This window comes from Taudactylus pleione, unplaced genomic scaffold, assembly GCF_031769625.1.
Source record: "Taudactylus pleione unplaced genomic scaffold, aTauple2 ptg000070l, whole genome shotgun sequence".
NCBI lineage: Eukaryota > Metazoa > Chordata > Amphibia > Anura > Myobatrachidae > Taudactylus > Taudactylus pleione.
Window position 1 is genome coordinate 10021001 of NW_028284472.1, and position 14583 is coordinate 10035583.

Here is a 14583-nt window from a genome sequence, read left to right on the forward strand (position 1 = left end):
CTGTTGTTTGAACAAATTGTTTAGATCAAACATTTAACAAACTTGTCTGACCGACCATTTTCATCTGTTTTCTGGCATTTTGGAGCAAATTGCTGATCATCATTTACTCCAATACGTTACCAGATTTTCATTCCAACTAATCAACTAGTTGGATGGTTGGACAGAAAATCTTTAGGTGTGTATGCTGCTTAAAGATGCAGCGATATGGATTTGCACAGCTGCAAGAGGCTGCAAGTGGGTGTCTCAGTATTCACAAAATCGTCCGGTGGCATTAGCACTAAGATGCAGCAGTATGTGCAGCAAGACATAGCCGTGGCCACATCTGTGTGCATCACAGACTTATCCCATAAAACCCATCCCATCAAAATCAAGTGGGTGTTTCAAATGTAACCATCAAAACTGTTCCACTTGTAAAATGATAACAAAAAAAACTTAGGCCCTGATTCAGAGCCGGACGCTCTGACCAGAGCGCTCGCTCTGAATCAGGGCCCACCTCCATAAATATGGAGCGTCCTCCTGGACGCTCGTATAGCTGTGGGTCACCACCCACAGCATATACGAGAGTGCAGGATGATGGTCGTGATGGTCTTGACCATCGCGACTATCGCCACTGCGAGCAGAAGCCTGTGGTTGAGTTTCTCAACTGCAAGGCCAGGAGTGATTTTGGCTCTATCAGAGCCAAAATCACTCCCACTGACATCACTAGTGATGTCAGTGGGGCCGTCTTCTGACGGTAGGCGTTCTCTTGGGAACGCCTCCGTCTGGGAGGCACGCCCCCTGCACGCCCACCAAAGGAGGCGTGCTGTCAATCAACATCGACAGCACGCCCCCTTTGATCAGACACTACGATCGCGTCTCGCGCATGCGCACGACGGAGCTCCCTCCGTCGTGCGCATGCGCAGTGCAGAACATCGACCCACTTGCGAGCGGACAGCCGCTCGCGAGTGGGTCTGAATCAGGCCCTTAGTTCAAGTGTCACAATAAAATGTTCCAGATTTAGTTTCATGAACTGAGAGGCTACCTTTGTAGTCTGAAGTAATCTCAAAACAAACTCAAAGCATTGGGAGAGAACCTACAATATTTAAATCAAAATAATTAAAAAAGCAATTCAAGCAGATTTTGTTAGGTAGCAAACAAAGAAAATAAACAAAATAAACAAATAAAAGCCACCCAACTATAATCAACTGGTGTTAAATAAAATAAATGACATGTATAGAAATAATACAAAAATATCAAGAAGAAAAAAGTTTAAATGTGACCATGCTTATGTTACCAATACAAATGTATTAAAATCACAAACATAAACATACCACAATCATAAACATACCACAAGCATAAACATACCACAAACATGAACATGCTACAAGCATAAACATATTGCAAGCATAAACATACAACAAACATAAACATACCACAAACATAAGCATACCACAAACATAAACATACTGTACCACAAGCATAAACATACCACAAACATAAACATACCACAAGCATAAACATACCACACGCATAAACATACCACAAGCATAAACATACCACGAACAAAAACATACCACAACAAACATATACAATAAAATAAAAAGACAACACCATTTGGTAGGCAGAAACCACAAATTATAAATTCACAATGTAAAATTTAGGAGTAGAGAATTATATTCTAATTCTATTTACAATGCAGTGAACATTTTATGCCATTAATCATATTTTTAATATCTCAATAGCAGCTTCAATGAAAATATGATGAAAAAGCAACTATTGTTGCAATCAACAGTTAAGTGAAACAATGTGTATATATTCCATTGGTCCATGTTGAAAAAAAGGAGTTTGAAGTATTACAGAATTCTATGTAAAGTGCTATAACAAAAATATATCTTCAATATGAAAGTGGTTCCGTGATATATACGTATGTATACTGTATATCGTGTTCCTTTTATGCAGCTGGTGGATTTGTGCAGCAGTAGATATAGTAGCATACATCTGGTCTGATTCGAAACCAGATGCATGCTTACTGCATTATGCTAATGCAAAAACTTGGCAGTGTTGATATGGAAGAATAAGATTTAGTATGCACGTCTGTACAGACAAGTAAAATCAAATTTGTAAGCTAATTGCCATACAATTCATCAGCTTCATATATCATATTTGTTTAAAACGTGATAATTAAAGTTTCAAATATACATCCCTCATGGCAGTTTCCTAATCTCATGATTATGATGATAATACCTAAGAACAATGTACAATAAATTAATACTTTTAATTTGATTCCTTTCTAAAAAGAGTCATACATTACTAATTTGAGGTCAAGAAACACTAAAATGATTTCAGAATGTTTTTACTAGCTCTATTACTACACTACTTGCACTATACTGTATGTACATTAGTAATATAGTCATAGTGAAAAGCTAACATACAGCATACAAAACAAACACACAGCATACGAAACAAACATACAGCATACGAAACAAACATACAGCATACGAAACAAACATACAGCATACGAAAACATACATACAGCATAGGAAAGTACTATGTGATATAGTGGCCTATCATGGGGGTGCTTTCTCTTTGCTTGTCGCTTGTACTCCTCTTCTGGGGCATCTCTTGTCACTGTCCAACAGTAGTGATTCACCTATCCTGATATCTTTGTTCCATTGCTGAAATGTCTTGGTGGAATCGCTCCCTATGCTTGTCACTCAGAGCACCACAGTTATCTTGTGTGGGGAATCCCGTGAATCGCATATATTTGAATAGGGGAGGGGACAAATAACTGATTCATTTAATTGGCTCATTAGGCCCCGCCTCCTCTGCGCGGAACGCAGATTGCTGGTGGGATTCTCTCCATTCTGCCCACTTCACTAGGAATACCCCTACATCGTCATACATGGGCTATATCTCGGAACTCAGAGCTAACTGAAAGTTTTAAACATCATATTCATTCTTTGCATGCTGACATCAATTAGAAGTAACTATTCTCACATCGGAAACATTTTCATTGTTGTGCAGTGGAATCATCCTTAAATGCAAACATACATATTTCTTCTAAAATTCCCAACCACAAACTATCATATGCCAATGATTCACTACTGGCTGGTGTCTGTTTCCAAATATATCTATACAGAGCAATCAAAACAAAACATTTGTGCAAACTTAGAATTTAGTGTTAAAGCTACAATGCAATTTTATTCCTAATCATTTAGCTTCCATATTGTATGAAGTTATTCCTCTCTCTGCTGATTCTCATCAACATCATATAGTATTACATAAATCAAAGGGTTCGTGTCTGATTTGCGAAGGAGATTTAGGATAACATACAACAAAGGAAATGGTAGATGCACGGGGACTGGATTAAAAGCTGATACTGACTGCATGAGATGGGGATGACCCTAATTTTTAATATGAACATTTGGAGTGACTAAGAGAGTAACAATGCAGCAAATTGGTTATTCACAAACATGTTCACCATTCTTCCCTCCCTCATTTCCTGCTTCGGGGCTTTCAAAAAGACTTGCATCACTGAGATTTTCATAAGTCATCTGCAAGTCAATATAGATACAGTAACGTGTGAAACTCATTCTGTAATAATTAAGACAGTCATTTCTTTCCTCACTTTTGAACTATTAAATCCCTTACATTATACATAAATTATTGGTCCATGCTGGAGGCCTATGGAGACTATGCCTAAAAATGTATGCCAAAAATATAATTATTGTATTATTCCAGAAAAAAGATTAGCAAAACTTGATCCTAACCACCCAAAAAGGTCCCGACCTACTCCCTCACCTTTATTTAAAAGTCTTTTAATAATTCCTGAACCTTATTCAGATGCCCAATAATTCTGACTCATAATCTATATATGTACAACATTCTTGACCTACTACTGCACACTTACCACCTTCAGTTGCTATCAATTGGTCCACGGCCATGTATTCTGTTAAGCCACTTTCTGAATTTGGGCAACTTCTTCCACTGTTTGATTCATAGAGATAACCAATTGTCTTTATATCTGATCCATTAGAGTCAATATTTCTGAAATCACCTTTTCCACCATGAAAATAGTGGATGATGCAAAATATACTATAGCAGTATGCTCCACATCTGAGAAACTAAAGGATATATCACCTTGTTTTATTTCCCTCTTGCTTTGATGTTTCATATATGTAGATCAGTTGGGACCATGTAATGTTTTACAGGGATGTTTCTAGGGTATTATATTATATATCTAAGTGGTCAGTAACTCTCACAAATAGAATTACATAGGAGAGTTCACATTGTCAACTAGCTCCCAAGGGAATCCATGAACATCTAATTTTGAACTATTTGTAAAGTGTACTGCATATTAGGTAGCCTCATCATTGTTGCAGAACATCTAATTGTGAACTATTTGCAAAGTGAATAGATTGCTTGACCTAGTTCTTATTAGCTTAGTGGCATTCCTTGTTTGTTTGCGTTAGGACATTTATTGCTAGCCATATTAGTGGGAGGGTATTGGGGGTTGATTGGATTCATTGCATACATATGCCAGCACTGACTATTTATTTAAGTTTCATAGGAAGGCTGCAGGCCGTTGGGCTGTGTAGGGCATAATTATTATAAGTGCATAATTTTAAAAGTGCACTTCACATTTCTTACCAAATTTGGCATTATACCGGCATTAAACCGAAGTTAAACAGAAGGAGACCACTCTAACCTCAAACCATTCTTTAACATGAACATATGGACAAAGTATAATAAAGAAATGTAAGTTCATAATACACTACAAGCACCTGCTGTCTGCATCACCTGGACAATCTTCACTGGCCTCTGTTTGATCAGTATAAGAACTTACACTTGCTAATATTTTTACTGACTCTCTTGTTTCAAAAACAACTCATAGCTTACTGTATTTAGTGCCAATTTCAGTTTATTTCTTAGACATAATGTCTTCCCACCTCTTTTCTTTTCCTAGCCTGCCATCTGCCTACTAATTCAGTTTACTTTAATATTCCATTTTCTCCTCTTTTCCTCTGCTCAATAATAGTTTGAAAATTGTGCAGGCACCTTTTCCTCCATTGCACAATTACTTGCTTCTCTGCAAATCTCCTTTACTTTCTCTAACACTAATACTTTATTCCTACATTTAGTTTTCCTCCCCCTATTCAACTCATCCACACCATTATCATGTGTACTTCCCCTCCACTCATTGTCTACCTAATCCTCTAATCCTCTGCTCTGCCTCCTTTGTCCACCTATATAATTTCCCCCTTGTCTCCTCCACCTCCTCCTTCCTTTATCTCCCCTCCTCTGTAAGCCTTCTTCCATATCCTCTCCCACTACTACACTTTCATTCTCTTCTACCCCTCCTATGTCCTACTACCCCACTGGTAATCCCTACTCCAAACTGCCTCTGCATGTCACCCCACCCTATCCCCATCATATTAAACTCTCTCCCTGCTAACCACCTACAGGTTCCCTTCCCAGCACTGGTCCCCACACAATCTCTCCACTACATTCTTCTCGGTCACCCATCTTAAACTCACCTTCTCGTTACAGCAACCCAAATAATCTAATTCACATATCTCCCACAAACACTGTAACTCTATCCTGTGCTCTCTGGAATGCCAGATCAGTATGTAATAAGCTCATACCAACCCAAGACCTTTTCTTCTAAAAAAATTTGCATCTCCTAGCCATTACTGAAACCTGCATTTCACCCTCTGACACCACTTCCACTGCTGCTCTCTCCTCTGGGGGCCTCATCTTCTCTCATACCCCTCAGCCTGGGGGTCACCATGGTGGTGGGGTATGGGTCCTTCTATCCCCCCAGTTACTCCTACCAACTGCTACCCTCTGAATCATCTCTTTCTCTATGTTTGAGGTTCATGCTATATGCCTCTTCCAACCAGTACACCTTAGAGTAGCTGTCATTTACCATCCCCCTGGCCCTCCTTCCAAATTCATTGACAACTTTGCATCCTGGCTCCCTCACTTTCTCTCCTCTGACCTTCCCTCTATTATCCTAGGTGACTTCAATATTCCTATTGATATCCCCACAGAAGCCTCTGCCTCCAAACTCCTTACCCTCACATCTTCATTTGGTCTTCTCATCCTCCCATGTGAGTAGGCATTCGCTTGACCTGGTCTTCACTCACCGTTGTGATATTTCTGATTACTCCAATTCCCCATTCCCTCTCTCTGACCATTACCTTCTCTCTTTTAACCTATCCCTCTCTCCTTCCCTTCCTCTACCTCCTAAGGCCACCATCACTAAGTGTAACATTGAGGCTATTGACACCATTTCTTTTTCTTCCCAGTATTGACTCACTTCTCTCCCCTATCCTATCTCTCTCTTTCTCTGAACAGGCCATTTCCATATACAATACCTCCCTTACTTCTGCTCTGGACTCTGTTGCTCTGGCGATCACTATTCACCTTGGCAGATTCACACATCAACCCTGGCATTTCAAATGCACCAGATACCTGCAAAAGTGTTCACAAACTGCCGAGCGACAGTGGAGAAGATCACGCTGTAAGGCTTATTTTCTCCATTTCAAATTTATGTTCTCATCATACAGTGCTGCCCTTACCCTCGCTAAACAGTCATATTTCAAGAACCTCATCTCCTCTCAGTCCTCAAATCCCCAATGTCTCTTCACCACCTTCAACTCCCTCCTCCGCCCGCCCCCTCCTTGTCTCCCCTCCTCGCTCTCTCTACCCTTGACTTTGCTAACTACTTTACCACTAAAATTTACTCCATACATCAGGACATCATATCCCACCAGTCCCCCTGCTCTACACCTTCTCCATTCCCAGATCACCCCTCTCCTTCCATTTTACCAACTCTAACGTTCTTCTCCCCTGTATCTGGAGAGGAAGTCATGTCCCTCATCATGTCCCCCCTTCCACCTCCACCATTGACCCTATCCCTTCATGTCTCCTCTGCTACCTCTTTCCTTCTGCCTGCTCCCATCTTTCCCACCTCCTTAATCTCTCTGTATCATCAGGCACTGTCCTGTCTGCATTCAAACATCTCCCTCAATCTAAAAAAACCTCCCCTTGATCCAAACACTCTCTCCAACTACCGTCCCATCTCTCGCCTCCATTTTGCCTCCAAGCTCCTTGAGTGTGTTGTTTACAACTGCCTTACCACCTTTCTTTCCTCCCACTCTCTCCTTGACCCTTTTCAGTCTGGCTTTCTTTATCTCCACTCCACTGAAACTGTCCTCACAAAAGTTAGCAATGACGTACTTGCTGCTAAATCCAAGGCCCTCTACTTTCTGCTGATTCTCCTTGACCTTTCTGCTGCTTTTGACACTGTGGAACACTGTCTCCTTCTGCAAATCCTTCACTCCCTTGGTCTATGTGACACTGCCCTCTCCTGGCAATCCTCCTACCTCTCTGACTGATCCTTCTCTGTCTCCTCTCATGACTCCTCTTCTCCCCCACAGCCTATTGCAGTAGATATTCCCCAAGGTTCTGTTCTTGGACCTCTCCTTTTCTCACTCTATACATCATCACTAGGTTAACTCATCTGCTCTTTTGACCTCCAATATCATCCAATATCTGATCATACTCAGATCTACCGTTCTACCCCTGACCTCTCTCTAACTCTTCTCACTCGTGTCTCCAACTGTCTTTCTACCATCTCTTCTTGGATGTCCCAGCAATTTCTTAAACTTAATATGTCTACGACTGAGCTAAACATCTTCCCACCCCCCTACATAATCACACTTCCCACCATTTCTTTATCAATTGATGGCACAACTATCTCCTCTAGCCCCAAAGTGCACTGACTTGGAGTTATCCTGGACTCCTCCCTCTCCTTCAATCCACATATCCAGAATCTCTCACAGTCCTGTGTTTAAATTACCTTTAACCAGGTGTTGTTCCATAATAAGTAATATAGACTCCAATCCAGTATACTTAAGAATTTGTCATTTTATTAATTAATTAAATAAATAGATCTAGCCCTTTTAACTGGGACATAATCTCCCAGGGTTGATGCAGCAAAACAACAACGACTGACCTTGTCACACAGTACTTATACATTATTACAATACTCAGGTAATACGCCCCCTATATACCCACTAACATTATCAGAAAGACAAAGCTTGTTCTTGCTAGCTCCTCCTTGACAATCAGAATCGAAACTGAATTCTTTTAAGAGATACTCATGGCGTGCTGCAACCCCTTATTAAGTCTGAGTGTTGTTCTCAACACAAGTATACATATATGGGCAAGCTCTTGTTCACTGTGTTAATTAAACAGTCTTCCTTGGGAGCGGCCTTAAAAACACACACTAATTTCCATTTAAATGTGAGTTTGGACAGAGAAACAACAAGGACGTACAAATGCCCTATTGAATCTCCTGAACTGCTTCATTATACAGCATAAAGCATATGTAAATATGGAATTATGTAAATTAGTCTTTAACACCTGTCATTTTCATCTTCAAAATATTTCCAAGATTAGACCCTATCTCACCCAGGGTGCCACTAAAACCCTCATACACTCATTGATCAGCTCCAAATTGGACTACTGTAACCTCCTCCAATCTGGCCTCCCCAACTCCCTTCTCTCCCCTCTCCAGCCTGCCCTCAATGCTGCTGCTTGGCTCATCTTCTTCTCAAAATGCTCTGCATCTGCCTCCCCTCTCCTACAAGCTCTCCACTGGCTCCCCTTCCCTTTTAGAACCAAATTTAAGGTTCTTACACTCACTTACAAAGCCCTCAGTCATTCCTCTCCCATTTACATCTCTGATCTAATCTCCCTTCACTCTCCTGTCCGCCCTCTTCATTCAACAAATGCACGCTGCCTCTCATGCCAATTGATTACTTCCTCTCACTCCCGCCTCCAAGATTTTGCCCGCGCTGCTCCCCACCTTTGGAACTCTCTCACACTTCCCATCAGACTCTCCACCTCTCTTCAATCCTTCAAACGGGTTCTCAAGACCCACTATTTAATCAAAGCCTTCCAGCTCTTATCTTAACTTGCTGCTACATACTCTTTCCTCCCTGCCTACCACATCTGTGTCACCCCTGTTTGTCTGTCCCTCCCCTTTAGAATGTAAGCTCTCATGAGCAGGGCCCTCTACCCTCTTGTGCTTCTCCTTACTCTACTTTCATCTATTTCTTACTCTCTACCAGGGCACCTAACACTTGGTTGCTTTGCATTATTGCTTATCTGGGTGTTATGGTTGTGAATGTAGCAATGTATATTATCCATGCCCTGTATTGTATTGTATTGTACTGTACTGTACTGTAAGTCACTGTAAATCAACCTGTTTGTTTATGTACTTTGTAAGGTGCTGCGGAACACTTGTGATGCCATATAAATAAATTATAATAATAATAATAGGCCCATCTTCCACATTCCCAAAAACATATTCTTACTCCACTATTTTAGTATAAAAGAGTCCCATGAAAGCTGTATTGTTTACTACTGCATCTGTACAATTTGCTTTGTCAAAAGTACAACTGTCCTTTTGTAGTTGAAGCTAGGTAGTATTCACAACCGAAGACCCCACATCGGCTATTGAATAATAACAGGATCTTAGATTAAATTTACAGATACTAGGCTTCTTAGGTACAAAAGTTGCTGCTACACTATTAGTATAACTCAACTTTTGTCCCTAAATATTTAACATGCTAACGCTACCTTCTTTATCCCTATAATTAATTTTCTTTCTAAGCATTACTAATCATCTATTTTCATGCAAATCTCAGGCCTTCAAGAAAAAAGAAGAAAGAGGACACCTATAGCGGGGCACACTCATGTCGTATATTTGGGATCACATAAATAAAATATACCTTTCATTACTTAATTATTAAAATATTACTGCCCATCAAGAAAAACACATACATAATGAAAAAGTGCAAAACAGTAGAAAAAATAAAAAAAATAGATATGTTGTTCACAAGTGGACGTCACCTATATTAATATTAATAATCTCTAAGAATGGTATACAATATATTTTGGTGATATTGGTCAACACAGCAATAACCTGAGAAAAGAAAAATACTTATTATCAGGAGATAGTATAATCCTTTCAGGTGGAATACATCCCTCCTAATGATATGGGGTTAACAAGTTTAAATCATGGTGTTTAAGGAGACATACCTTCTATGCAAACATAAAATATATCAAAAGACAGCTTCCTTGACAAAGCCTCCGGCAAAATGCGCGTTTGCTACACAGCTGGAGGGAACCCAGTGCGCACTGTAGGATCCCCACACCACGTTCCTGCCTTGGGAGTTTAAGACACAGTTATCTTGCCTTTATCTATTTTCATTGCACTCTCATTAGCTGTCACTAACCAGACTCCTTGCGCTGCCATATGGCAACAGGGACTCTGGGTTATGAGGACACTAACAGCAGAGGCAATCTATACTATTTCTTAGGTGCCATATGTCAGTGACACTCATTCCTCGCCTGATACTTGTATGACATGGAACAGCAGCATCTGGCTTATAAGTGCACCCTTCTCTTATTGTTCATGACTATTTAGTCAGGATTTTTTCCTTTTCTCCCAGGCAGAAGGGAGGGATGCCTCCAATTATTGACCAATTGTACTCTATATTATATACAAAATACGTGGTGATCAGCCTTTTAATATGTTCACTGTTTATGTTATGTTTCACGTATTTTGCCTCACTTAAACGCGTGAAGACTTTTGCTTCACATATGCACTTTTGTATCTTTTGTATCTTTTGATATGTTATGTTTGCATAGAAGGTATGTCTCCTTAAATACCATGATTTAAACTGGTTAACCCCATATCATTAGGAGGGATGTATTCCACCTGAAAGGATTATACTATCTCCTGATAATAAGTATTTTTCTTTTCTCAGGTTATTGCTGTGTTGACCAATATCACCAAAATATATTGTATATCATTCTTAGAGATTATTAATATTAATATAGGTGACATCCGCTTGCGAACAACGTATCTAATTTTTTAATTTTTTCTACTGTTTTGCACTTTTTCATTATGTATGTGTTTTTCTTGATTGGCACTAATATTTTAATAATTAAGTAATAAAAGGTATATTTTATTTATGTGATCCCAAATATACAACCTGTGTGCCCCGCTATAGGTGTCATCTTTCTTCTTTTTTCTTACATGTTATCCATACTCTGAGGGTGCACCTCTTTACAATTAACTATAACACCACGTTAATCTAGTGGATTCTCCTGTGCAATTGTTTCTCTCCCATTACCCAGTTTTCCCTCTTTCCCATTTTTTATAACAAATCTCAGGCCTTCCTCAGCAACTGTCACTTGTAAGGCAGGGACATAAATTATATTAGTTGCTAATACATTAAGATACAGTAGGAGAAATCTGCTACAGACTGCATTTTATATGACCTGTGTAAATAGATGTGATTCCCATCTGTGTTCTTATGGCAAGTCCATTCTCTATTATATCTGTGGTTTTGATAAAGTGAGCTAGTATAGGCATGCCTGTCTTTACACTCATAGGTAGGAGAATACAAATTCAGTATTTATTTTTATTAAGTTTTTTTGCAACCCTACTATACATTTCAATCATTAAATTTCCTGACAAATCATCTTTATGATTTCTCCTTTGTAAGTCTTTATGTACATGTTTTCTTCCTGATATATCATTTAACTTATATTTATCATATGTATCATTGGACATATCATCCCTAGTCATTGAAATATTCAAACTTTTAATCAGAATAAAGGTCATAATAATCCAAATACCCCATCCAATTATGCAATACCAAAGACACAAATTTGGCTTTGGGCCCAATAACATATTTCTGTTCGATGATCTTCACAGTATTCTTTAAAGTTATGTTTCTCTTTATAGTTACTGGACTAGCAGGTGAACCACTCACTTTGTTGGTAAGTGGCCCAGGAGGTTCCTGTATAAACCACTCACCTGATGCTTATACTGGTGAAGTGAAGAAGCTGTATCTTGAATAAAGTCCTCCGATTGAGCTGTCTTTAAAGTTTTTTTACAATGTGTGTAGTGAATTCATGCCATGTTCTCCTTTATTTTAACAGCAGATGAAGCTGTCAGTAATACTTGAAAGGGTGCTTCACATCAGTCTGTCAGCAAGCCTGATCTCAGGAAATTTTGGACCATCGCCTCATCACCAGGTTGTAGATTGTGGCAAGCACTTTCCATGGGTATTGGTTGTGTATCGATCACAGTGTGTATTTTCTTCAGCTGGTTACTTAGTGAGATGAGATAACTTACAGTAAAGTTATTTTTCTTACTAAGTTCATATCTAGATGGAATAAGTACATTGGGTAGCTTTCCAAACAGCATCCCATAAGGGAAATATTTAATTATCATCTAGGTGTTATTCTGATAGAATTCAGAACTCATGACAAAGCTTATTGCCACTGCAAACTGGTTTCTCTGCATATTTTAGATAGTTTGTTCTTAATTGTACAGTTATAATTTTTGATATTCCCACTTGATTGTGGATGATATGGTATATTCAGCTATTGTTTTATTCTGAGAAGATGAAACATATTTTTAATAACTACTCCAGTAAAATGTGTGCCTTGATCAGATGATATTACATAAAATATACCAACCATATCCACAAACAAATTCCTAACTAATTTTCTTTACAATAATAATAATTGACACTATTGCACTAGCAAGAGCATACCATGCAACCCATGCTGAAAACAAGTCTACACATGCCAAAACATACTGAAGCATTCTAATCATTAATATAAAATAGTGGCTACTCAGATCAACTTAATGATCTTTACAGGTGTTTGAAAAGGGAGGGGTTTACTCTAGTCTAGAAAAAAAGAAAAAAAAATTCCCCAGCACATTGCAAAAGACCAGCAATAAGATTTGGATACTACATGTGATCATAGAAACCCAGAGATCTTTTTTGCATTAATTTGTAAAGATGTGTTCAAGTACCAGGCCATGTCAAGGATTCTCTATATTGGTATCTCTAACACTAAATGATTCTAACACTTACTTTGGATTATATAATTGCATATGCCACATGATAATAGCACATAACTCAGGTTACTATGCTTTTTGAATGCATTTATTTTTTATTGTAAAAATCCATTTAATTTATGGGTGTATCTATTTTTATTAATATAGCACTGACTAACACTGATATGGTGGCAGGAAGACATTTTAGAATCCCCTTCTCCAGAAAAAACAATGTGACTTGATTTGTTTGTTCTTTGCTAGATAAAACATAGTGGGCCTGATTCAAAGCTGAACGCTCTGACCAGAGCACTCGCTCTGAATCAGGGCCCTCCTCCCTGAAAATGGAGCGGCCTCCTGGCTCCTGGCCTGACCACCCACAGCATATGCGAGCATCCATGATAATGGTCGCGATGGTCTTGACCATCGCGACCATCGGGCTTGTGATGGAGACCCTGCGGTAGGGTCTTGCTGCCGCAAGCCCTGGAGTGATTTTGGCTCTATCAGAGCCAAAATCACTCCAACTGACATCACTAGTGATGTCAGTGGGGCCGGCTTAAGATGGTAGGTGTTCCCATGGGAACGCCTCCGTCTGGCAGGCATGCCCCCGGCACGCCCACCAAAGGGGGCATGCTGTCAATCAACATCGACAGCACGCAACCTTTGGTGCGAGACCCAGAGCGATGGAGAGCCCGTCGCTCGCCGGGTCTTGCACATGCGCACGACGTAGCTCCCTCCATCATGCGCGTGCGCAGTGGGGGAACATTGACCTGCTTGCAAGCGTCCTGCCACTCGTGAGCGGGTCTGAATGACCCCCAGAGAATGCTGTGAACAAAGACAGCAAATCTCATTGAATAAGGGCAGTATGATAGTAGTAATGCAGTAGATGACAAATTAATATCATTCTTGTGCAAGTCAATGGATAAGAGGAGATATGGTCCCCCATCCTGGCTGGATTAGGGAAATAAATTCATCCTTATTTTTTCCTATGGCTTGGAGGAATTGTGGTACATTGTTGCCTGGTCTGCTTTTATGATGTAAAACCCATATGATATGTTATGGTGTGTTTTAAACAACAGAATATTTGGCATTCTGGAGAAGAGGAGACCATATCATGAAATGCATAAATTAATGTCTTTCTGCACATAGCATTATAGTCCTTAAATTAAAGCTGCCAGGTTATGTTTCCATATTACTTCTCCCCTCTGCCCTAGAACAACATGTAGTGTTTCTGACATGTTGAACATTCAGTATGTAGTATAATGTGACAGACTTCATTGATCCCAAATCATATTTCATTTTGAGACTTTTTTTTCCAAGAACTGAACATGACTGTTTGAGGTGGTACAGATGTATCTCCATACACCTATCCTTTTTGTTCCATATGGCACAAGACACCTGGCACAATTGCCATGCTGTGCACATTATGCTCACCCTTGCAAATTTGTCCTCATTTTTTCTTCTTTTTCCTTAATGTGAACATCTCTTTACAATAACTACTTTCACCAATGTCTACATTTACCTGAGACTGCTGGTTAACACCTTAACCAAACTCTTAAAATAGCCCTTGATGAAGTGGTTTCAGCTACCCGTGAAACTTCACGTAAACTGAAATAGCAACCATGGCTTTCCACAGACACCTACAAAAACTGTCACGTAAAGTAGAA

At 39.5% G+C, this 14583-nt stretch overlaps 1 pseudogene; it reads right to left on the reverse strand.

Annotated features, from left to right (window-relative positions):
* Positions 1-3568: 3568 nt before the first annotated feature.
* Positions 3569-9397, reverse strand: LOC148533763 (uncharacterized; annotated as a pseudogene).
* Between the last annotated feature and the right edge of the window lie 5186 nt (positions 9398-14583).